The sequence below is a fragment of the Camelus dromedarius genome, chromosome 24, assembly GCF_036321535.1.
Source record: "Camelus dromedarius isolate mCamDro1 chromosome 24, mCamDro1.pat, whole genome shotgun sequence".
In the NCBI taxonomy this organism is placed as follows: domain Eukaryota; kingdom Metazoa; phylum Chordata; class Mammalia; order Artiodactyla; family Camelidae; genus Camelus; species Camelus dromedarius.
The window spans coordinates 14,885,385-14,911,695 of NC_087459.1; the positions used below are offsets into that span (position 1 = coordinate 14,885,385).

General features: G+C 42.3%; 1 pseudogene; it reads left to right on the forward strand.

Moving 5' to 3' along the window:
• Window positions 1-8,731: 8,731 nt before the first annotated feature.
• On the forward strand, window positions 8,732-9,387 carry LOC105091163 (protein spire homolog 2-like; annotated as a pseudogene).
• Window positions 9,388-26,311: the final 16,924 nt, after the last annotated feature.

The following is a 26,311-nucleotide window of genomic DNA, read 5'->3' on the forward strand; positions in this document are numbered from 1 at the left end:
CGGATTCCCCGCCTCCAGGCTCCGCCCGCTGCGCCGCTGCCGCACGGCATGCTGGGAGCGAGGGGCGGGGCCGGCGCCCGCCGGGCCAGAGGAGAGGGGCGGGGCCGGACCCTGAGGGCGGGGCCGAGCGCTGCAGACGGACCGCCCCCCCGCGTTAAGGGCTCGCCTTCACTCTGCGAATCGCGCCGAGGTCCGGGCCCCGCCGCGAGGGATCACGGGAGAGGGGATCTCCGCCCCCACCCCCATACGCACACCCTCCCACACACGCCCGGGAAAGCACCTGACCCCCGAGGGCCGGGCAGTCAGGTGTAAACTGGCATCCAATCAAGAACCCGGGGTGCGCTTGTGGTCGCGCGTGCGCGCGTGCGCTCGCACACAGGCGTGCCCTTAGGTTCACGTGCGTCCACCTTCCACACCTTCTACGGTGAAAAGTGAAAATAACAGAGAGGGGGTGGATACCCATCTGCCCTGTCCCCACTTCAAAAGTGCCCACGGATTCCTGACACCACCATTTCTTCACATTGCAAAAAACGACTAAATAGAGGAAGAAAGTGGAGTACTCAACGACCACCAACGCCTGTACCCCGCAACCTGAAATTTCCTTTAAATCCTCTCATCCCAACACCTATCTTCCCCTCCAAAAAGGGAGAGGGAGGGGTGGGCAAATCTGACCACTCTTCCCCCTGACCCCGGACAGTTCCCCACCCCAAAAGACTTCACTAAAGCCTCTGATACATAATGCCGATGCCATACATAAAGAGAATAGGTCAGCAAGAGTGCACATCAAACAAGTAACACAAGTTACCTTTAGGGGAGGGGATAGTCAAGAGGGTCTTACCTTTATGTGCACCAAGGGTCTTAACCTGTTTTATGTTGTAAGGAGAAAGTCTTTATATATGTTGCTTGTGTAACTAAAAATTGTTACCAAAAGTACTTGCGACTATGAGGTGTTCCACACATCCCCCCTTAGACCCTGGGCTCTTTGCTGATGCCCACCAACTCCCCACTAAGTTATGATCCTGCCAGTTTTAAAGGAAAGTTAGATTTTCAAGTAAACTTTTCTCCCCTTCCCCCACTCCACCCATTCAGAGGAAAAGAAACTCTTTCTCTGAACTGGGGCTATTTGACTCAACAGAGAAAGTCCCAGTATATCAGACCCAAGCATGGTCACCCACATGTGTAAAAAAAAAATGTTAATAAAATACCTGAGTGAAGAGGAATATATGCTGCAGGTACACACTCCAACCTGAAATTTGCCCTAGGTTCCCCACACTTGCTGGTGATAAAGGGTCCCATCAGTTGTAAAAGCAGCTCTATGAGAGGTGCCCTTTCTTCCCTAGTCTCCTATGAAGAGAAAAAGTCCCTTTTGAATGGAGTCCCAAGATTAGGGTCCCCTCACTCAGTATGGTCCTCTCTGGGGAACTGTTAATCCTGCCACAAGGTATTTTGGTTTATTTGTAGTTAATGTCTATTACATAAACAACAGTGAATACATTGTCCTCACATATGTTTTTAATGTACACCCTAATCATGATTTACTCTTTCATTCTACATTCAGGAAAATTTATTGAGCACCTATTAGCTAAGCCCTGGGGACAGGGACAGTGATCCAGACTCAATCCCTGTCCTCAAGAACTCTGGGAGCACAGATCAAACAGATAGCTCTATTACTGGAAATGACTGAAATATTTATATTTGATCAATTTCCCCTCTCTCCACCATGTTACCAGCCTGTGTCATGATCTGACTAAAAAGGCCCCCTCTCCCAAAGCCTTTTTTTTTTTTTTTTTTTGTAAGTTTTGACCTTTCTTGGACCCATTTTTCTCAAATCCTTTTCTTTCTGTGCTCCAAGTGATTTGATGCTTTCTTCCTCTTTGGGACTCTGAGACTCATGAGCAAATGGCTGATTTTATGGCCAATTAATCATTTTGACTTCCTTCAACACTTGATTGCAACAATGGAGCAGTGACCAAATTATGTCAGTTGTTCAGATTCCAAAATGATTTGCAGCAGGGTAACTAGAACTTAGACCCCTGAGAAAAATGTCAGGAGTCCTTTAACCTTTGCAAATTGCAGAACAATAGCAGAGTGAGTCAAGGAAGGGTTCTGTATTTAAATTCCAACTCCTCCGCTTGAAAGCTGAGGGAGCGTCAGCAAAGCCCCTGACTCTCACAGTGCCTCAGTTTCTCATCTGTAAAATGGAAGTGATAGTACTAATACTAACCTCTTGAGGCTGTTGAGAGGAGTAATAGAGATCTTGCATGTAAAGTGCTTTTTAACAGGACCTGCCACATGGTAAGCAATCGAAAAATGTTAGCTAAAAAACAGATCTACAACTTCTCTGAAGAAAATGGCTATTTGGATAATATTTGACCCATGAAGAAGGAGGGGAAAAAAAGGAGCTGGCAGGGGTTGTGCCCAGTGGCTCAAATAATTGCTTCTTCGTTATCATTGTTTTTTGTACTTCTTTCACAGAAATAATTAACCCTCAAAAACAGTGTTGGCCCCGGGAAGGTGTGAGGACACAAGTGGGTGTGTCATTGGCAGCATCTTCCTGGAAAGGAATTTAAAAGTGTGTGGTCCAAAAACATAAAATTAATACCCTTTCCCCCCAGTAATTCCTCTTCTGGGAATCTGTCCTAAGGAAATTTGCCACACTACAAAGTGATTTTCTTAAAATAAAAATCACATCATGTGACCATCCTACTTAAAACCCATCCATGGCTTCCCATTCTTAGGATAAATCCAGACTCATCATTACTAAGAGCCTGTGAAAATCTGGTTTCTCCTACATTGCAAACCTCCCACAGCAGCTTATACCCAAAACAGGATTCTAACAATGGTTCTAAATTTTGTCTTCATAGTAAAATCCTCTCACCTAGGCTGTACCCCAATTGACTCAGGAACTCTCAGTGTGGGCCCAGCCATCAGTACTTTAAAGACTTTCTCAGAGGATTCTAATGTGCCACCAAGATTGAGAAACACCACTTTTGAGTCCCTAAGCACTGAAAAAGTTATTGGGGACCCCACCCCAAGCTTACCTCTCAATGTATGTGGGTTATGAGGACAATTCTAAACCACCGGGAAAAAAGGAGTTAAAAGCCCATTTTTTTTCCCATTGGCAACTACTTGGATACTTCAAATATATATATACATCAAACATGATCAACGATCAAAACTTTCCAGAATTTTTTCTCATTTCTTTTGGTGATTCTGCTTTACTGGTTCCATGCCAATCAGAGAGACAGAATTTCTGTTCCTGAGACACACTGAGCCTCTCCAGACCCTGGGCTCTTGCACTTGCTGTTCCCTCTGCCGGGAATACCTTTCCTACATTTGTTCCCATCGGGTTGGGACTGGGATGGAAAGAGCAGTGTACCTCTGGTACCAAATTCAAGGAGGCACTTACTCTCGAGGTCGGTCAAGTGCCAACCCTGCAAATGCATGGGCCTGCGAGTGAGTGCCTCCTTACATGAGTGCCCTGAGGCACCCATTTGTCTTACCCTAGTCCTGGCCCTGTTTTCCATGGCTCATGTCAAGTCTTCTGAGAGGTCTTCCTCAACCTCCTTGCCCCAAAAAGCTGTCCAATGCTGTCACACACCCTACTTCTTTCTTTGGTAACATCCATCACCATCTGCAAGTATTGGGTTACTTTGCATATTTATTATCTGTCTCACCCTTAGGATATGAGCTCTGTCAGATTCAAGTCCACAGCTGTCCCACCTCTAGGCCCTCAATCCCCTGCACACAGCACAGAGCCCGACCCAGAGTAAGCACTCAAAAAACAGTTGTTAATGGAAGGAATGAAATAGAAATCAACTAAAATATGGTCCAAGGTTGATATAAAAATGTGGGTCTCAGTTTTACATATTAGTAGCCAAAAAAAAAAAAAGAGCATTATCTCAAAGCGCAACAATAGAAACCTGATTAGGAAACAGTACTTTTGTACTTGGAATTTTCTGCAGATTACTAAACATTATAGTTAAGAGGAATTTTTAATGGAATCAGGAAAATATTCTGTTTACATGTTTTAAAAAAAGCATGAGATTGAAATGTGAACATGTGCTATGACCTCAGCTCTGTTAAAAAAGGGAGGGGGAGGTTTCATAGAAAAAAGATTAGAAGAAATTGTATTAAATTCACCTAATATTGATGTCCTGTGATAAGCAGGATTATGGGTGATATTTCCACCCTGCTTTTTGCTAGTTTTCGAATTAAAAAGTAGCAGTAGTATTTGAAAGCACAATTTAAAAGAACTAAGAGAAAGCGTTCAATAAATATGTGTCGAATGAATGAATAGTAGAAGGAGTACTCTTATGTGGCAGTGACCCACAGAGACCAATTAAATAAACTTTGGCCAAGGCACAGAGTCTTAGCTCTAATAGCGGTGACCAAATCTAGCTAATATTTATTGAGCATTTACTAATGCCTAATTTACCAGTTTACTTCATGGAATTCTCCAAAACCACACTATGAGGTAGGTGTCTCTGATGCCAAGAGAAACTGAGCAGCCTGTCCAAAATTGCCCAGCTGGTAGCAGGCAGGGACTGTCACAGGCAGGGACAGAAGGGACATTTGGTCCCGATTTCACATTCGTCAAGGCCTCAGATTAGACCTTTGACGTTATTGCCTAATGAGGTTATACACAGAGTCCCAGAGACACACTGACAGGAAAGATGCCCAGATTTTAAAAATAGTGTCCCCTTCCCAGTGCACACACCTTGGGGGGTTTTGCATTTACCCTTAATAATACATTATATTATTCACCTGATGAGTAGGTAATTCTATTGCATTGCAGTTTTTTCCCTCCTTGTGTTCAATTGTAAAAAAAAGTGGCCAATTGCAAAAAGGAAACTCTTAAAATATACCAAAAATTTTGTGCTCTGTTTGCCATTTCTTAAATTTTTAATACACTCAGAAACTCAAAAACTGTAAGTTGCGGGGAAGGTACAGCTCAAGTGGTAGAGCTTATGCTTAAAATGCATGAAGTCTTGGGTTCAATCCCCAGTACCTCCTCTAAAAATAAATAAACAAATAAACAAACCTAATCACCTTCCCCCCAAAAAACCCAAATTTAAAAAAATCCCAAAAAGCTGTAAGTTGACCTGAGCCTTTAACTTCTGAAAGACCCTGGCATCAAGATTTGAACACAGGCACCAGGATTTTCCTAGATAGATCTTCCAAATTTCCTAGATAGATTCTCAAATTTATATCCTGAGTAAACAAACAATAAAGCTCTTTTGTTTCCTATAATCCCCAGACCTGGTGTAGGATTAACCCCAATTAGTCTCCAAAAATGAAGGACCTCATTCTCACACGAGAGACTGGAGTACAAGAGTGATTTTTAAAACACAATGTTAAAAGCAAATCCACATCACAGAGACATTAAAGTAAATTTTTTGAAAAGAAAAACAGCAGCCCTCTTAGTCCTGCTCCCAGCTAGGAAAGCTTTGTCACAGGTCAGGCTCCCTCAGTAAGGGCTATTTTTATAGCGAGTTTTCAAGTTGGTGCTGCAGGAATTTGGCTGGGAAACCTTTAGACACATTTGAAATCTGCACTCAGGCTGCCTCAGCTTGAGGCAAGGCCAAGCTTCTATAAATCAGGGCACAAGATGTGTTGCCCAGTGACTCCTGCACACTCCAAACAATAAAATAGGACGACAATGATGTTCATCCAAAGCTATCTGTGACTTATAAAGTGCAGAAACCACAAGGGTGAGATTCCCCCATTCTTGGCTCTGAGGTGCCCAGGGATTTGCATGGTGATTCTAAAGGAGCCAGACCCTTTGCTTTTTAACATTAAAACAATATCATAAAGGAGGAAAAAAAAAAAATAAAGGATTAAAGCAGTATCAGGCTCATATGCAAATAAAATGCAGATTATGTAAATAGTCTCCCCAGCAAGTCATTGCTGTCTATTGTTTATACAGTTATCATTTAATAGTTTAAAAAGATGTCCTGTATATATCTCCTTCCTGTACCTAGTAAATATCTTCATGAAGAATTGGATTGTAGGTGAGCAAAACTTTTTAGTTCGAATGCTAAATGTTAAGCATTGTCTGGCCAGAGATAGTGTATCTTCCTTTCTCACTCACGATTTTTAGTAGAAGCTCCTATCAGTGTAACCTTAGGTTTTCCCTCATTTTTAGATCTGTGGCTTTAAGTGTCATTTCCTGGTCTCTTACCCAACTCCAGCCTTTCAAACGTCTTGCCTAAAGTCAGGGCCCACCAGGATTGGATTGAAGAAAAAGGATATTAACGGGGGGGGGGGGGGGGGTAGAGGACGTGTACAAATGGAAGTTAACCCAGGGCAAAGAAGAGTGGTGCTTTAGCATTTGTTGTCACTGTTGGAAGTCACCCAAATATGATGATGGTGATGATGATAATGATACAATGATACAATTTATAGTAACAATAACTAACAATTATTAGGCTCTTGCAATTTTTCAGGCATGGTGCTAAGGTCTCTACAAGAACTAGCTCCTTGCTCATGGAATCCTCAGTGACCATGACCACATAAGGTTGGTTGCTCTTAGTCCCATTTTTCAGATGAAGAAGCAGAGGTTTACAGAGGACATGACTTGCCCAAGGTGACACAGTAGAGATGAAGCTTAAATTCACATGCAGTTGCCAGTCCCCATGCTGCCCTTATCATTAAATTTTTAGCCAACAATCAACTTAATTTATCAATTTGTGTGATAGCCATTTTCTTAGATGCAATCAGTTGCCACAAATTTAATTCACTAGGGTTAAAGAGTTAAAGAGCCTACCAAGTAAGGGAGGGATAAATATTCAGAGTATCTTGCTGAAATAGAACTCTTCAATCTCTTACTAGACTGCTCTATGTGTTGTAACTGAAACCTTCGTCCAGAGCCAAGGAGGCAAATGAAAGCTTATTCTGGGAGGTCTTTTGTGCTACAGTGATTTGAAGGTCACACTGCTCTCTGCATGGTGTTTGGACCATCCCCCAGACATACCATCTACCAGAGGACCCTCCTGCTGGGCCCCCGGAAGAAGCTTCTCAGAAAAAGCATGACTTGAGGTGGCTTTTGGATGCAGGGGAAGCAGATGGCTGAGTATGACATCACCTTGGGTAAGAGAAACAGAAAAATGTGAAAATAATAGGATTGTAGGAAAATAATAGCCTAGTCTCCAAGTCATCAGCAAGTGTTTGGAAAGTGTTTATTCCTAGCAAATACTGGGTATGGAAAAGAGCTAAGAAAAGACAAAGCCTGGTCCTGAGCACCCTTTCTAATTTTAAAGTAGAAACCACCTTTATCACCATTTTGTTAAAGTAATAATGACTACTTACTGAGAATTTTAATTATATTTATTTCTAACTGCCACCATTCCTCAAATTCTGGGAGGTAAATAGTATCAAATCCTGATTTTTTTACATAGGAAGAAACTGCAACTCAGAAAGATTAGTGAGTAACTTGCCCCAGGCCACCCAGATGGTAAGGGGTAGAACCTGGTTTTGAACACTGGGCTATTGATGTCAAAGATAAGACACCCCATACCTGAAAACCACTTGAGGGGCATATAAAAGAGGACTCTTTTTCTGACCATTCCTATATATAACATAGATAAACAACAAGTTTATACTGTATAGCACAGGAAACTATATTCAGTATCTTACAGTAACCTATGATGAAAAAGAATATGAAAATGAATATATGTATGTTCATGTGTGACTGACCTATTATGCTGTACACCAGAAATTGACACAACATTGTAAACGGACTATCCTTCAATAAAACAGAGAAGACATAAAAGTAGCCAAAAGCACATGAAAAGATGCTCAACATCACTACTCATTAGGGAAATTAAAAACAAAACTACAGTAAGATACCACTTCACACACATTTGGACAGCCACTATCAACAAATGTAAAATAACAAGTGTTGGTGAGGCTGTGGAGAAATTAGACCCCTTTGGCATTGCTGATGGGCATGTAAAATAGAGCAGTCACCTTGGAAAACAGTGTGGAAGTTTCTGAAAGAATTAAAAAATAGAATTACCATATGATTCAGCGATTCCTCTTCTGGGTATATGCCCGAAAGAATTGAAAGCAGGGACTCAAGCAGATATTTGTGCACTCATATTCATAGCACACAGCCAAAAGATAGAAGCAACCCAAGTGTCCATCGATGGATGAAAGGATAAATAAAATGTAATATAGCCACACAACGGAATATCATTCATCCTTAAAAAGAAAGGAAATTCTGACATACGCTACAATATAGATGAACTTTGAAGACATTATGCTAATTGAAATAAGCTCTACAAAAAAGGACAAATACTGTATGATTCTACTTATATGAGGAACCTAGAGTGATCGAATTCTTAGGGACAGGAAGTAGAATGGTGGTTGTCAGGGCCTGGGAGGAGGGAAGAATGGGGAGTTATTGTTTAACAGGTATAGGGTTTCAATTTGGGAGAATGACAAGGTTCTGGAGATGCGTTGGTGAGAGAACAACAGTGTGAATGTATTTAATGCCGCCAAACTGTACATGTAAATGGTACATCTTATGTTATGTACATTTTACCTCAATTAAGGACATAAAGCAGAAACAGAGGCTGCAGCCTGTGGAGGGCAGGTGTTGGGATGCCCGGGGGTTTGGCTCTGTGCCTTGCATCTTCAACACCTCCTCTGGTTACGTCAAGTCCACTTTCTGTATCAACCCATCCATCCTGGATGCAGGGAGTAGCCCCTGTGCCTGCGGCCCCAGGTCCTGCTCAAGGCACGCACCTTGGCCAAGATGGAGGAGATGAACACGTCCGAAGAGGAAGAGTCTCCTTGCAGGGAGGTGACGCTGAAACAAGACAGTTCTTTCTCACAGCACGACCTGGGCCCAGCTCTGGAGAGAAGCGACCTCTGGCCTGTAGCCGGCCACTGGGTCCTCAGGAGGGTTGACACCACTGTGGCCCAGCGCGGGTAGCGTGCACTCCTGGAGGCCGAGCACCGAGCAGCAGGGTTCCTTTCCAGTTAGTGTCCCATCCTAACCTGACCCCAGCTGCCCCTCACGCAGTGACCTGGGCTCAGCTGAAGACAGGCTAGGGGCCTCCGCTGCCCCAGATGCCAATCACCTGTGGCTGGAGTTCAGCCACCAGGTAGAGAGCCTTGTTCTGACTCTGGAGGTGATGGATGTGCGCCATGTACTGGTGAAGGCCGACTTGGAGAGGTTCCTACAGAACAAGGAGCTCCTCAGTGGCCTGAAGAAGGGAAGATTTGCTGCTACTATGGAACCGAGTTCACGCTGTCCTCATGGCTGCCCTATCTCTTTTGCAAGACAGCTGTCTGCACTTCCGGCCACGTAAAGATGAAATGCCTTCTAAGAAGTTTGCACACATCCCCGTCTACACACTGGGCCAAAAAATGATTTAAAAAAAAAAAGAGAGAGAGAAATAACAAGTCATAGGAACCCTTACTGTTCTCTACTTAATAACTTTGTCTTCCTAATGTTAACAGGAAGCGAAAATAACAATCTCAAATATTAAATTAATAATTTAAATTATCTTAAAGTAATGAATTAATGGATTTTTCTTATATGCTATTTAAATGAATAGTTTTTACATTAAAAACTATTTCTAGCACCAGTTGTGTCCATCAGCATAGAGTTTGGGAAAACTGCTGAAATTAAATTAACTGTATTCAAACAAATTTTTGGAGAACACAACATATGAATAAGAGTGGTAGTTTAGATTGACATCGTCCAACACAGTAGCCACCAGCCACCTGGGGCTATTGAACATTTGAAATGTGGTTGGTTCCTACTGAGATACATTTGTTGGTAAAATATACACCAGCTTTCAAATACTTATTACAAAAAATAGAATGTAAATGATCTCATTAATAATTTTTTATATTGATTATATGAAGTGATAATATTTTGGATATATTGGGTTAAATAAAGTATATTATTAAACTTAATTTCACCTGTTTCTCTTTACTTTTTAAGTGCGGCTACCAGAAAGCTTAAAAGTATGTGACTCAAATTATATTTCTATTGGATGGAGCTGTGCTAGACAAAGGGTAAAAATGCATCTTTACTGAGCACTGTGTAAGGGATGCTGACACTGTATCTGGGCAGCTCCAGAGATACAAGCCATCCCTGGGGCACTGGCAGCACTTCCACTGTCTCTGCTAAAAATTTTCTCTCACAAGACCTAACCTTTCTAACCATCAAGGCCCAAATCAACTCTTGCATACAGTTTATCTTTACCTCAAGACCTGGAGGAACTCTCCCTTTTCGAACACTATAGAATTAGCTTAGCCACTCTTTTAGGTACTTAGGTGTATTAACCCTCCAACCACGCCAACGTGGGTAGTTTGTAAGAAGCCTCTGATTTTTGGTGAGGAAACATGCAACAAGCATCCTATGCCTTTCACTAGTCTGCACCCACAACAGACATCAATAATCAATCACAGCAGTACACCCACAACAGACATTAAGAATCAATCACAGCATATTTTTCCCTCCAAGCCCATTCAAGGTCTTAATATTATTTTTAATACAGAGCTCTAGGCAGCTACTACCTATTGATCAAAGTTGTCATGAGAGAAAATAACCTATTTGCCATCTGTGCAATAGCGTCACTTAGTGAATAAGACTGGTGGAGTAAATTCAGCAAAGAAGCATAAGTTTAAATTTTTATTTCTTAGCATCATAGGCTATGTAAAAACAAAATGAGACCAATAAGTAGATTTTATTAATAGTGTGTCCAAGCATGTTATCGTCGCCTGATATCAGGTATATGGGTGATGCCCATGTTTGTACTGAAGGCCAAGGAAGTTGTGAAGCACATTTTCTGTTTTCTTTGGGATAATTTTTAGCAGGTACCATCACTCCTCCAAGTAGGTACAGAGCAAAGGGTAATGTCATTATAGACTAAGGAAGGTGAAATTCCAAAAGTGAGTTTCAAGGAATACTAGTTCTGTAGTTCTACAGAATGTTAAAAAGAAAAAAATCATTCAAGGAAAAACGAATTCTCTAGTGAAGTAAGTGAGAAACATTGGGTTTATAAAATGTTAAAATGATTTTTTATTACTTTCCAAGAATGGGAGCTAGTATGCTTCTCAGTTCTTTTGTTTTTTGTTTTCTGTTTTTTCACATAGAGTTCCATTTTCATATCTTAAGGAGCTATGTTCTAAGAAACATATTTCTGGAACTACCATTCCAGAGATTAATGCTGATACGTTTTGTTTTTGAACACAGGTCAGGGGCAGGTGGCAGAGAAGAACATTGATGCTAGGAATCACTCTAATCTTCCCCTTATTTTCAAATTTATTTCTTCAAACCCAGGCATTTGTTGCCATCAGTTATCTGATGGTTAACAGGTGATAAATGAGTCATCATGGTTATTTAGAATGGAAGCAACTAAGCCATGGCCTGACCCAACCCCTTGAGTATGCTGATAAGGAAACTGAGGCTCAGGGAGATTAAGTGCCCTACCCAAGGTCACCAAGTACATCCATGTCCAACAAATTGGAAAGCTAAAAAAAAAAAAAAAAAAGTTAAAATATGAAGTGGCCCAGAACTAGCTCCTCCATAATCTGTCCCTTCAACTACCCTTATCTATCATTTGTTCACCTGCAAGAGAAAATTACATTTTGTGGGAGAGCCGTGAATGTGGATATACTCCTTTCAGCTGAACAGAAATAGAGAAGAGAATTATTACAGCAGAGAGCGGTGGAGCCTCTGAGCTCTCTCAGCCTTCCTGAGGCCAGGCAAATTGAGAACTCATCTAGGATTTTTCTATATTAATAACAATAGTGGGTGGAGGGTATGGCTCAAGTGTTAGAGCACATGCTTAGCAAGCATGAGGTCCTAGGTTCAATCCCCAGTACCTCTTATAAGAATAAATAGGTAAATAAACCTAATTACTTCCCCCACCAAAAAAAAAAAAAAAAAAAAAAAAAATGCTGTTCAAAGAGCTTCTCTGGCTTGGCTTCTAGAGTTCCGGACATAATTTTACCTGTTCTGGATGCACACTGAATGTCCCCAAAACATAGCCCTGTGACAAGTAAAGATTAATGATTGGAGCCAGCCTCTCAATGGAGAGCTTTGGCAGAATTTGACAACTCAGCTGACCTCTACTTGGGGCTTAATCCCACAGTCTCACTAATAACATCAAACAGGCCACATGGCACGTGTCCCCTACACTCCATGGCTTCCACTCTCACGCAGCCCAAACAACTTACTCCCTGGCAAATCTAAATGACACTGACCTTTGCTAGGTCAGGGTTTCTCAACCTCAGCATTATTGGCATTTGGGGTCAGATAATTACTTGTTGTGGGGGCTGTTCCATGCAATGTAGGAGGTTTAGCAGCTTCCCTGGCCTCTATTCACTGGATGCTGGTGGCATCCCCTAACCTGTAACAATCAAAAATATTTCCAGATATCGACAATCACTCCTTGGGGAACAAAACTGCCCCTGGCTGAGAACCACGGTTAGACGAACCCAATGAGAATGATTGCTCCTTCCAACGGAGAGTCAGTTCCCACTAGACTGTGAGCTTCTGAGGCAAGGGACTCCGGAAACATGTGTCAGTCATCTTTGTATCTCTCTCCCTAGCACACAGTAGGTGTTCACTTACCCATTCATTCCACAAATATTTATTAAGCACCTATTATGTACTAGGAACTCTTGCTGGAGACAGGGATACAGCACTGAACATTAGATAATCCCTGGCCTGAAGAAGTTTATATTCATGACTGAAGAATTGTGCTGTACACCAGAAATTGACACAACATTGTAAACTGACTATACCTCAATTAAAAAAAAAGTAAAAACAACAACAACAAAAAAGAAGTTTATATTCCAGAGAGGGGAAGACAGATAATAAAAATATGAATAAAAGCATAAATAAATATACAGGGTAATTTTAGGTTCTAAGTGCTTCAAAGGAAAAATTCACATAAATATGAAAGAGGGTTGCCTCAGCTAGAGTAGTCTATTGGTTGGGATTAAGCTGGTAACAGAATTCAAAATAACTGGCTTCAATAAAACAAAAACTTGTTTTTCTCTCAAGTAGAAGTTCAGAAGCAAGTAATCCAGGGCTGTTAGGGCAGTTCATTCCACGAAGTCCTCAGTGTTCCAAGCTCCTTCTATTCTGTTGCTTTGCTGTGATTGGCCTCCATTTCCAAGGTTACCTCATGGTCTGAGGTGGCTGCTCCAGCTCCAGCCGTCAGGTCATATTCCAGCCAGCAGAATGAATAAAAGGGGAGGAAAAAAGACCAAAAGTTATATACCAAAGATATTTAAAGGATGGTTCTTGGATGCTGCTACATTTTATTTCCACTTACATTGCATTGGACAACTTAGTTGGGTAGCCATAACCAGTTTAAGGAAGACTAATTATGGACTCAGCTAAAAATAGGAGGTTCCATTTCTTTGAAAAGGGGAAGAGTGGGTATCGGGAAACAGCTAGAAGCTCTGGCAGAGAGGTTAGGGAAGGCCCTTCTGAGGAAGAGACAATGATGAGAAGGGGGCAGGGTGCCATGAAAGAAGTTACTGGCAGGAGATGGAGATGTGCGAGGGCTCTGAGCTGCTGGTAAGTCCAGTCGTGGGGAGAACAGGTAGAGGCAAGGTCACGTAGAGACCTGTGTGTGGGGTATGGTAACAGGTCCGGGTTTTATTCCACTTGCAACGAAAAGCCTTTGGAGGGTTTTGAGCAAGAAAGAGAAGTCGTTTATGCTTTCAGAAGATTCCAGTGGCTGCTCTGTTAGGACAGAAATGGGAGATGCAGAGGGAAGGGTAGCAGGCTGCTGGAGTAGAGAGGATGGTGGCTTGAATTGATCTTACAGTGCACATGGTGAGAAGTGATCCCATTTTTCATATAATGCCATGGAGTGTTGGAGTCAAAATACACAGGGCTATTTGAGGGATTGGATGTGGTGATAGGAATAAGAAAAATTAAGAATATTTCCCAGGGTTTGACCTGAGCAACCAGCATATGGTGATGCCATTTATTGATGTAGGAAAGGCTTAGGAGGAGGCACATTTGGGTCAAGAGTTCTGTACTGTCCATGTCAAATCTAAGACATGTAGAAGATCTTCAAGTAGGGACGCCAGGCCAAGAGCTGGATATATGAAAATGTGGCCCAGAGATACAAATTTGAGAGTCATCAGCCTAAAGATGGTGCTTTAAGGGTAAGCGTGAAAACAATGTTAGAGATAATTGGCTCAAGGGAAAAGAAAGTTATATGTTTTTAAGTGCCATTAGACAAAGTAGCAAATGTAGAATCATCCATCTTAAAGGCCCTTAAACATCCCTAGAAGCCCCCTTCAGAATCATCAAGTATGCAACTCTTTGCTCTTGGTCTTTTAATTAAATCTGCCTTAGACGGTCAAGCACCACTCACAATAAGCAAAAAGCCTTTAATGTTGTTTGTTGAAAAGAACCCGGAAGAGCTTCTTCTGTTGCATTTGCATCACATCAGGGCTATTTTCTGGTTTTGTTTTGTTTATTTTTTAATGGCAATTGTACAATATTTAGGCCATCCTACAGTTTAAATAGGCTTTTTTGGATTTGCTTGCGGAAGTAACCAATTGATGCTGCCTCCACTGGAAAACAATCTCGAAGGTACACACTGGGGACACAGCCTGCTGGTTCCAAGTCAAGAACTGCCATCATATGATTTTTTTTTTTTTTTTGCAGGGGTAGGTAATTAAGATTGTTTGTTTGTTTGTTTGTTTATTATTGGAGGAGGTACCAGGGATTGAACCCAGTACCTCATGCTTGCTAAGCATGCACACTGCCACTTGAGCTATACCTTCCACCATCGTATGGTTTTAATCAGACACAACCCATAATTCCGAGGAGTTTATAATGTAACTAAAGTATTAGCACTGGATGACGTTATTTATTGAACATCTACTATGTGCCAAGTATGTGACAGAATTTTAATCTTCACACAGGCTTGATGAGGACATATTATGTTGTCCATTTTGCAGATGAAAATGCCAAGCCTCAGAAAGATTATGTATCCAGCTAAAGAATCGAATCTGTCTTTCCTTAGACTTTTCAACAAGTCTAATTATTCACGAAGCCTTATCATTTACTGGGGTATCTCATTTAGCTTTCCCATTTGCTCACCTAAAAGTAAAAACCTTGCCTCATTGGTTTTTTTTTTTTCCAATCAACTATGTTTTCTGGCTTATAATGGGTACTCAAATATTTATTGAAAGAATGAACTTTATGACTACACAAAGAACAGCAAATTCATTAAATGAGTAGAATTGGAATTTTTAAAGAGCCCAGGGATGTCACTGAGTCTAGAAGTCCTCACCTGGCTAGCCCCAGATGGACTATAGCCTCAGGAGTGTTTGGTGTGGTTTCCAAATTCTGAGAAAAAAGAGAGTTATATTAGTTCCTAATATTCAAAAACTGAGAAATTGCAAACAAAAATCCAGATTTTTTTTTCTTCCCTTGAAATCTGGCAGCACTGGACCCACATTTTCACAGGTTGATAAGGAGAGAGAGGGGCTGAGTTGGGGCTGTCTTTGCCTCATTTAGATTTTTACCTAGGCCCCTGTAGGCATCTGAATTTGCAACCTCAACTATAAAGTCCCTTAATATAGAAGCAAGAAAACTGAGGCCCAGCACTGAAAAGTGACTTGCTGTAAGGGACCCAGGTGTCCTCACTCCCAGCCGTAGGCTCTTTCTACACCTCACTGCCCTGGACACAGGCATCCTGAGAATTCATATTTGTCGTGACTACACAACACAAACACATAGATACAGAGATGAGTGTACAGCCATGCCTCACCTTTGAGATGAGGACAAAGGGTAAGTATGTGAATTGGGTTAATAAAAAAATGATCTTATAGATTCAAAACACTGTAAGACAGTAAAGTTTCTATTTGGTTGCCTTTGGTCACAATGTTGCTCTAGTTTAATCTGGACCTCTTTCTACTTCTTTTAGGAAATAGTAAGTCTAGGTTAATATTTATTCCGATTCTGAATCAGCCTTGGTTTCACTTTCTAAATCATTCGGGAGTGGTCTGGTGAGATGCTGAGAAATTATGAAATAAGAAATTGGAGGGTGGGGAGGAGAGAGAGTAAGAAACAGCTGGTTTATGGGGAGGCCTCCTGGGAGTAGCTACTTATGAGACAACGTGGTAATTAATAATATAGTGAACAGAATATGTCCAGAATACGTCCAAATGCTAATTGAAGTGCTTCTTCTTCCCTTACTCGCTCCGTAGGGCCCTCCTGAGGTGCTCATTGAATTTAATTCCCCTGCCCCAGTCACTCTCCCCTTCCCCCAGCCAGAGCATCCATTGATGGGGGAGGGGGAGTGTCACCAGAGAATGAGAAAAACAAAGGCAGCAACCTCTGGACCTGCTTCAGTGAATCATTGATCTAGAAGTCAGAAAGTTTCAGACGCTCACCAGATTGCATTTTTTTGTACCCCAGGCCAGTGCTTGTCTCATTTTATTTTTTTAAAATCACTTTGTCCAACTATTTTTTTAAAGTTTTCTTACTTTATTATCTTTTGGGGGGAGGGGAGGTGATTAGGTTCACTCACTTTTTTGATGGAGGTGCTGGGGATTGAACCCATAGACCTCAGGTGTGCTAGGCATGCACTCTGCCACTGAGCTATACCCTTGCCCCTCCCTGTCACACTTTAAAGTGCTTATGAATCACTTGAGGTCTTGTTAAAGTGCAGACTGGCCTGGGGGCTGAGACCCTGTATTTCTAACAAGCCCCCAGTTGATGTCAATGGATGCTGCAGGGCGGGAGACCACACGCTTGAGCAGCGAGGCCCTAGAGTAGAGCAGTGATTTTCAAGCTCACTTGCCCATGCGAATTACCTGGGGGATCTTTAAGAAATCCTGATGCCCGAGTCTCACTGCCAGATCCTGATTTAATTAGTGTGGGTGACGCCCCAGTGTTAGAATTTTTCAAAGCTTCCCAAAAGATTTTTGTACAAAGCAGTTTGGGAAGCACTGCCTTAGACTAGAGCTGTAGTTCTCAAAGTCACCTGGAGGGTTTGTGGTTTGTTAAACCATATAGATTGCTGGACCCCACCCTGCAGGGTTTCAGTTGGTCTGGGTGGGGCTTGAGAATGGGCCTTTTTTTTTTTTTTTTAATTTTTTTCTTTTTTCTTTTTTTTTCTTTCTTTTCTTTCTTTCTTTTTTTTTAAATAGAATTTGTTTTTCTAACAAAGTGCTACTGATGCTGTTGGCTTGGGGATTATACTTTGAGAGCCACTGTCTGTGGGTTGAGGAAGAGGAGAAGGAACACAGAGCTGTGTCACTAAGGGGTGGCATTAATCTTCACTTACGAACTTAAGGAAGCATAAGTTACCAGTGTTTGGAAGGTGCAGTAGCTGTCCTTCTCATACCACATGGAGAGGATTGTCCACCAATTACAGCCAGCCTATGGCCCCTGTTTCATGCTGCATGACTTGCCAGCTAGCCAGTCTGTCCATCTGCTCCATGTGGACAACCTCCTTTGCCATGGTTCAGATCCACTGTAGCCCCTCTGGAGTAGAGGGTGATGGCCTCATCCTCAGAGAGGTGATGCTGATGGGGAGAATGAATGTCTTATACTGGGGCAAGCTGCAGGTCGCCCACCAAGTCCAGACGGTGGTAGGACATCCCCCCTTGCCTCAGGAAAAGCCTATGATTCCATTCCACAGGGATGGTTTAGCTACCCTGTTTCTTATGCAAAGGGTGGAAGAGCTCAGGTACCACAGGGATGCTGAGATGTGGTGGAAGAAGAAAGAATTCTTTTATGGGGACCAGATAAAAGAATGTTCAACCTCCAGGATTGTCCCTGAAAACACTGAGCTCTATATTCCAAAGAATTATTTTCTAAATGTAATGTCTTTAGTGTAATGTTTTCTCCATCTTTTTACATTAAAAAAGAAGGGAGAAAGAAGCATGCTATAGATTTATAACTAAGTTTCAACAGGGAGCAGAGGTAAGACCCAGCAGTTCTTTTCAAATATTCATTTGTATCTTCCCCAAAGAAAATTTCTTTTCTTACCTGTCTATTTTCTTTGAGGGACATTTTCATAATCAGTAGTCTGAGTTAAGTAGCACTTTTTAAAAAATTGAGATATATCTGATATATAACATTGTATACATTTAAGGTACACAATTTGTTGATTTGATACATTTATCTATTGTAATGTGATAGCCATGGTAGGGCTAACTAGCACCTCACATAATTATCATTTCCTTTTAGTGGTTGGAATAATTAAGATCTCGTCTCTTAGCAAGTTTGGTGATTATGATACATTGCTGTCTCTATTCATTCTGCTATGCATTTGATCTCTAGGATTTATTTACTATTTTTTACAAGTTTGTTTAATACTTAGAAGAAAACAGCCCTAGAGATGTAGGAAGAAAACTACTATTTATTTAGTACCTACTATGTCTCAGGAATTCCACAAACCTCTTTGTGTTTATTAGCTCAAGTATTGGAGTAGAAAGCTCTGTTATCACTGGAACTGTGAATGTCTGCAATTTTTTTTGGAAAAAAAATTTAAGCAAACTAAAGATAAAGCATCCTCACACAGAAAATGATGTAAACATTAAAGAAGCACGCAGAGCTATAAATATATGTAGGTAATTAAGCCATAGAAACTTTCTGGACCTCATGTGGTGGCCATTAAAATTCCTGCTGAGAGTGAGTGATTTAACTACACCACCAACAAAGTTTTAGCAATTGCTTCCAAGGGTTTCTCCAGGCCTGTGAGGTCCCTCAGGGCTGCTGGGTGGTATGGCTAATTTTTGCCTGCCGGCAGAGACTTTAAGTATTGTATTTTTTGTTGTTATGTTATATGTCAGACCCTAAATTACACAGCAAAATGAAGCCATGGATTAGGCCAGAGATATCTTTTTTTTCTTCAAAATACTAAATGAAACATTGGCCTTGAAAATGGCTATGTTTGTTCATTTAATGTTTTGGGACCTACTACGTGCCAGGCACTGGGTTTACAGTGGTGAACAAAACAGATACAATCCTCGCCCTCAGAGAGCTTCAGCACTGACCCAAGAAAGAGACGCTGCAAGTAAATATACAACCGCGAGCTGCGTGTTGAGACTTGCCTCTTTGTTGTACATATAACCCCAAGTTGTATATGAGAGAAATACAGTTAGAAGATAATTTGTATTGGAAGTCTGGGGAGAATGACTTCAGCTGGGCCCTAGAGGATGGGAGAAAAGGAGCTAGGCGAAGAGTTGGTGAGGAGAATAATATTTCACCTAGAAATGAAAGATCCTTGAGGTGGGAAAGAACTTGGCAACTTTGGAAAACTGAAAGAAGCATGGTATAGGAGAGAGGGTGTCTTGGGGTCCTCGGAGAAAGAGGATCAATAGTACATGTATATATATATATGGAGTGAGCGAGAGAAAGAGAAGTTTATTATCAAGAATTGACTCATAAAATTACGGAGGCCGAGAGGTCCCACAATCTGCTAGAAGCCCAGGAAAGCCGGTGGTGTAGTTCCAGTCCAACCCAAAGGCCTGAGAACCAGTAGTGCTAAAGGTGTAAGTCCCAGCTGAAGGGCAGGAGAAGACCAATGCCCCAGCTTAAGAAGCCAGGCAGAGATCAAGAATGCTCCCTTCCTCCAGTTTTTGTTCTATGAAAGCCCTCAACTGATTAGAGGAGGCCCAGTCACAATGGTGAGGGCAACCTGCGTTCCTCAGACCACCTATTCAAATGCTGATCTCTTCCAGAGACACCCTCAGAGACACAGCCAGAGTGATGGTTAACGAGGTATCCAGGCATCCCGTGGCCCAGTCCAGCTGACACTTAAAATGAACCGTCACAGAGGGTGATGGCCAAAAGAGGCGAGAGAGGTAGGCAGGGATGTATGGTTTGTATTGTGTCAATGGTTCAGTTGGAAATATGTTCCTAGAATCCTCCTCCCTGTCAGACTCGGCTGAAAGAGGCATGCTCAAGTGCAGCCGCCACCGCTGAAAAGTCACTGTGGTCAGACAATAAGATGCCGAAAGGCCTGAGGTCTCCACTTGTCCTTGCTCTCCTCTGCTCCGCTCCCAGCTCTGCACCATCAGATGTCTGGTGGTGGCACTGCATGGGGGCACAGCTTGCCCCAGGGTCTTCCTTTGGCTGTCCTATTTTGGTGGCCGGATGTGCTTGGCTGCCCAGGTGGACTGGCTGGTGTCTTCTCTGCTCCCCCGGCTCCCCTCCTGGACTGCCCCCCCCCATAGCTCTGTAAGGTCTAATTCCTAGAATAAATCTCTCATCTCATAATCCATAGTGTTTCTCTGTTGAACCCTGACTGATGCCATGGACCAGACCACGAAGGCCAAGGTGAAGAACAAAGAGAGTAATCAAAGGCCTCTGAGCCAGGCAGTGGCCTGTGTCTATGGGTGGGGCTCCCTTGACTGCAGCCAGGGTTCAAGGCCCCTGGGACTCTAAATGAAGCAGAGCACTGTGCAGAGAAAAACTGCCATCACACTATTTCCCAAATTTGCCCCACAGCTGCTTTCCTGTGCGTTCCTGCTTCACTGGCCAGGGGTCACTAGGGTACTGCTTCTCAGTCCGAACAAGAAGAGTGGTGTTGGTGCCTAACAAGTAGAAGGATTAACGTGCAAGAGGAGACTCCAGTCCTTTATGGCGGAGGTGTTTATATGCAGTAGCTTTAGGGTAGACGTAGGAACAGTTTAAATGAGGTGACTTTTGCACCAAGAGCAGCTGGAAATCTGCCTTCCCGGAGGATGTATGGACAGCGCTCTGGGAGGAGTACATGAAACCGGCCAAAGGAGGCAGTAGTGGCTACATTTCAGAACCAGCTGGGTGGCATCTGGTTGGGGGGAGCACAGAGCTTTAGGGCTTTAAAAATATACGGATGCTTCACTGCACACCATTTATATCTGATTTCTAGCGGTGAGGCCCAGACAGCTCTATGGGTTTTGGTATTTTTTAGACCAAAGTGATTCCCAAGGGTAGCCAGGGTGGAGAATCCACACAACCAAGTGAAGAGGTTGCAAACAAGAGGACCTATGGACCGTATCTGATTCAAGACAGTGTCTTCTTTCAGAAATTTAAATTCACTGCTAATACTGAAACAGGGAGATTGCAAATACAAATCTAAATTACCAGCTTCTTTCCTTTGAAAACCTGGAAGGATTGGCAGTCCTGGGCCACAGTCCCCACTAACCCCTAACGTCTTGCCCAGCCTGTTTCACTCACTTTATTATTTCCCTGTCCACTGTAGATGTTGGATTTGGGGACCTCGCAGGGATTAAGAGCAGGGGGCCAGCAAACCATAGCCCTTGGGCCAAATTTGGATTGCTACCTGTTTTTGTATGGCCTGCAAGCTAAGGATGGCTTTTTACATTTTGAAATTGCTGAGGGAGAAAGTGAAAGAAGAACATTTCATGACACACAAAGAATTAAATAAAATTCAAATTTCAGTGCCCATACTGGAATACAGATCATGGCTGTGCTTACTTGCTTGTGTGCTGAATGTGGCTGCTTTTGTGCTGCAACAGCAGACCATGTGGTTGGCAAAGCCTCAAATATTTACTTACTTGTTGCAGAACAAGTTTGCTGATTAAGAGAATAAGATTTAGAATCAAAGAAAGCTAGGTTTGAACCTGGATCTATTATTAGCTACTGGAGAGAATTTGGGCAAATTCCATCACCTCGCTGTAATGCGAAGAAATCTTACCCTGCAGGGGACTGTGATGATGGAGATTAGGTGACTATGCACAGCCCACAGTCTCCTGTGGTATCTGTAAAACAAAACCAAAAAAATGCTCATTGCTGTTCCCTTAAAGAGGTTACATTATTATGTCATTAAAGTCACTTTGCAACAATTCAAATTGAATTACCCTTCTGCATTACCTATCTTTCAAATGTGAAAGCTGCAAATACAAGATCATTCTTTTACTCATGATTAATTTTTGGCTTTGTTATCATAGAAAAGTCTTGGAAATAATAACCCATTGAGCAGGAATCATAATTTAGCTTGTTTAGAAAGTGAAAAGTCCTTACTGAGCGAAAACTGTCTTTTCCAAGGCATCACTGTGAATTTTACTGTCGAAGTTTATTAATTATCCAGGAGCTAATATTGTTATTTTTTTCCCAAAAAAATAAATTTTCCTGTTTGATCAGTTTTGACTTGGCTATAAATGTTTATAATCAAATTAAATCTTCAGAGCTGATCCTGCACTTAAAATACACATAATATTTACCATTTTAACCATTTAATTAATTAATTAATTTAACCGCTTTAAAGTGTACGATTGTGTAGCCTCGAGTACATTCAAAATGTTGCGCAGCCATAACCACTACCCAGTTCCAGGACTTTTTCATCAGCCCTGAAAGAAACCTGGTACCCATTAAGCAGTCACTCCCGATTCCCCTGACCCTAATCCCTGGAAACCACTAATCTGCTTTCTCTCTCCATGAATTTGCCTGTTCTGGATATTTCATTTAAGTGGCATCACGCAGTACGTGGCCTTTTGTGCCTGGCTGATGAGCATTCCCATCCATATTCTTGTTTGAAAACCTGTCAAATTTCTAGTATCAAGACCCTTGAAGGGGAGGGTATAGCTCAAGTGGTAGAGTGCATGCTTAGCATGCACAAGGTCCTGGGTTCAATTCCCAGTACCTCCTCGAAAAGTAAATCTAATTACCACCCCCTCAAAAAAAGACCTTTTGAGACAGTGCTAAGTGTCTGAAAAAAACAAAATAAAACAAACAAATGAGTTGATAGGAGAGTGAAAGGACTGAGGCTGGGACAAAAGGGTCTTAATAATGCATCTGTTTGCTTGCATAATTCCTGACTGACCTCTGTGAGTGCAAGGGCCATGAGAGCCAGGCCTGCAGGTGTGTTTACCGCTGCACCTTGAGAGACTGAATATACAAACAGACAATGCAATGAATATACAACCCAGACCGGGTATAAAAATAGAACTCTGACTCACAATCTGCAGATCTGCATCAACCAGCCCAGGAAACCACCCCGTCGTCTCCAGGAACTGGTCCAGGAAGCCAGCCTGCTATCTCTAAGTCAGACTTGGAGGAAGTCAGACCACTATCTCCAGCCACCAGCCCAGGAAGCCAAATAATAACCCCTATAACAACTGGTCCCAGATAGCCAGGACTTGATTAATTACTGACAGCTTCCCTAATTTTTGTCCCCTCTTCTAACTAGAGGGACCAACTAGAGAAAGTCAAATGACCAACTAGAGAAAGTCAAACATGCAGCCCTAACCAATCACACAGGATGCCCTGCTTCTGGTTAGCCTGCTTCCAACGTCCCCAGGCCAACAGTGTCCAATCAAGCACATCTGGCCCCTTCCTGCCACCCTCCTCTTTTAACTTAAGCTTTCCCACTCCTCTGCCTGCCGTTGAGTCTCTGCCAAAATGCAAAGGGTGTTGGGTGACTCCCTTGCCATAGCAAGCTCTGAATAAATAGCTTCTTTATGTTCTCCTTTGGATTGTCTTTGTCTAGTTCCACAACCTCCATGCCCTGGACAGGGCCTGGCACAGAGGGTGTCTGGTCAGTACCTGTTGATGGTGTGAGCACACATTGCAGAGGAAGGGCCTCTGTGGTCCTTTCGCAGTCCCCTGCTGGGGCACTCAGGTGGGCACTCTGGTCTTCTCTCAGCCCCATCCTCTCGTTTGAACACCAGACCTGCCCACATAGTGGCCAACCCACCATCTCTGCCTGGACATCACGGCTTCCTGGGGCTCAGTGTGTCCCAGACCTACCGGCCAAGTCCCTCCTTCCTCCCATGGTTCTTCACCTGGTTTAACCGCCCAGGATCTCCCCAGTGCCCCTGGAACGTGGGAGTCAGTCTACCTTCTCCCTCACTCTCCCAACCTGTAATCCATCAGTAAGTCCCCTTGGTTCTCCTCCAGGTGCCCGATGAATCCACCCCTTGGTCTGGCTCCATTCCTAGGTCAGGCTCTCATTGCGGCAACAGCCCAGAACTGGTCTAGCTGCCTGCAGTCTGATCTCCTCCAAAACAGCCAGGGACACTCCCCCAAACAACCCATTTCTGGGCAGGAGACATCCTTGCAGAGCAGCCTCAGTCACCATCAGGTCAGAATCTAAACCTAAGAGAAGAGATGTTCTGGAGCCACCCAGACCTGGGCCCTGCTCACCTTCCTAGCTTTAACTCCCACACAGCTTACATTCTAACCAAGGCACACGAGGCCATGGTGCTCTCCACCATTCCTGCTGACCCCCACCACATAGCTTCTACCAAGCATTCCTCCTTCCCTCCCTCCTTTTGCTTATGTGGCAGGTAGCACCTCCACTTCAAGCCTCAGGGAGTCACTGCCTCGGGGGTGAAGCCTCTTCCTGGCTGCCCCTGATCGATTGTTCTGGGCTCATTACACTAGGATGAGATGTGCTGGTCAGTCCCCTTCTTCCTCTCCGTTGTGTAAATTTCTTGAAGGCTGGAATTTTAGTTTTTAACATTTGTCGTCTCAGAACCAAATGCAATGCCTGACACTTGGCAGGTATCAAAACGTCAATATTTGTTGAGCAAATGAATGTTTGCAAAAGAACGGAGCTATAGCAGGACTGGATTACCAAACCCAGTTTAGGGATGGTAGCAAATGGGTACTCCCCCCAATTTATTTGGAAAGAATTTGATATGTGATAGTTGAGTAAAAGCCATGAAACCATCATTCTGAGAAAACAGAGGAAATGAGAACTTTTCCGGACTTTCTTACATTCCTCTTGCTGTCGAGGGTTCTTTTTCCCTTTTTCTCCATTTTATTTTATTTTTTCTTCTAGTTTTATTGAGATATAATTGACACACAGTACTGTACAAGTTTAAGGTGTACAGAGAGTGATCTGACCTACACACATCATGAAATGGTTATCGTGGTAAGTTTAGCGAACATCTGTCATCTCATACAGACACAAAATTAAAGAAATAGAAAAAAGGTATTTTTTTCCTTGTGATGAAAACTCTTAGGGTTTACCCTCAATAAGTCTTATATGTACACCAGTGTTAATTATATTTATCACGTTGTATGTGAAATCCTTAGTACTTACTTATCTTATAACTGCCTAGGCTTCTGTTTTCTATTACTATGTTCTCCATTTTATTTGTAATAATTGACATGTGAAACTTACTATAGAATAAATTTTTGGAATATGGAGGATATGAACAATTATATAATTTGTTGTTAGCTTTTTCAATTAGGATCCACAGGAGAGATCTCTTTCATAGTTCTTCCCTTCTTTCCAAACAGAGTCTTAACATCTATTGAATAAATGTATGTTTCTTTAATCTCATGTCTCCCTCTTGGTCTAGCTTCCATGAAGCTCAGTGTTCAATCTGTGGCCCGTATTTTATAATTACGCAGCAGCCCACTGCACGCATTTCTAAATACTAGCTTCTCAGATTATTATTTACCCTTTATTTTTCTTCTTGATTCTTTACCTTTATTTTTCAAGCTTAACTATCATATGCTTTTTGTCATTTTTTTTCTTTTGTTACCAGACTTCATTTTCTAGAGAAGTTTTATGGAAACAGCAGGTATATAGAAAAAGCGAGCAGAAAGTAGAGAGAATTCCCACGTACTCCCTTCTCTCCTTAAGTTTCCCCTGTTATTAACACCTGACACTGGTGTAGTGCATTGGTTATAATTGACATCTCAATAGAAATGTTTGGTTATTAACTAAAGTTCACAGCTTATGTTCAGGTTCACTCTTTGAGGTGTATAGTTCTGTGGGTTTTGACAAATGCGTAACATCATGCATTCATTTCAGTGTCATTCAGAAGAGTTTCATCATTCCCCCAAATCCCCAGTGCTTCACTCATCCATGCCTCTGCACCGCCCTCTCCCCACTTAGCTGTCAATTTTGCTTCTATGTTGAATTACGTAAGAAAAAGGATAGAGAGAAATCATAATCATTTTATCCTGTCATCTTATTGTGGAAACTTTCAAACATCCCTAAAGGTGGAATAAATGATACAATGAGCACCAGTATATATAGCTTCCACCTGGATTCAGCAATCATGAACATTTTGCCATTTTTGCTCTCTATTATGTATTTATTTTCTTTCATTACTTTTTTATTTCCCTGAACCATTTGCAAGTAACTTGCAGACACTGTGGACAGTTGACCTCTGAATACCTCAGCACGCATCTTGTAGAAATGAAGGCATTCTCCTGTACAATCTTGAAGCCATTATCACAGCTAAGGAAAGTCACTGTAATTCTATGCTGTCGTCTAATGTCCAGTCCACATTTAAAGTTTCCCAATTGTCCTCAGAATGCCTTTTATGACTGCTTCATTTTCTCAACCAGGATGACCCTGAAAGTCAGGTTTGGCCTGTATTGTTG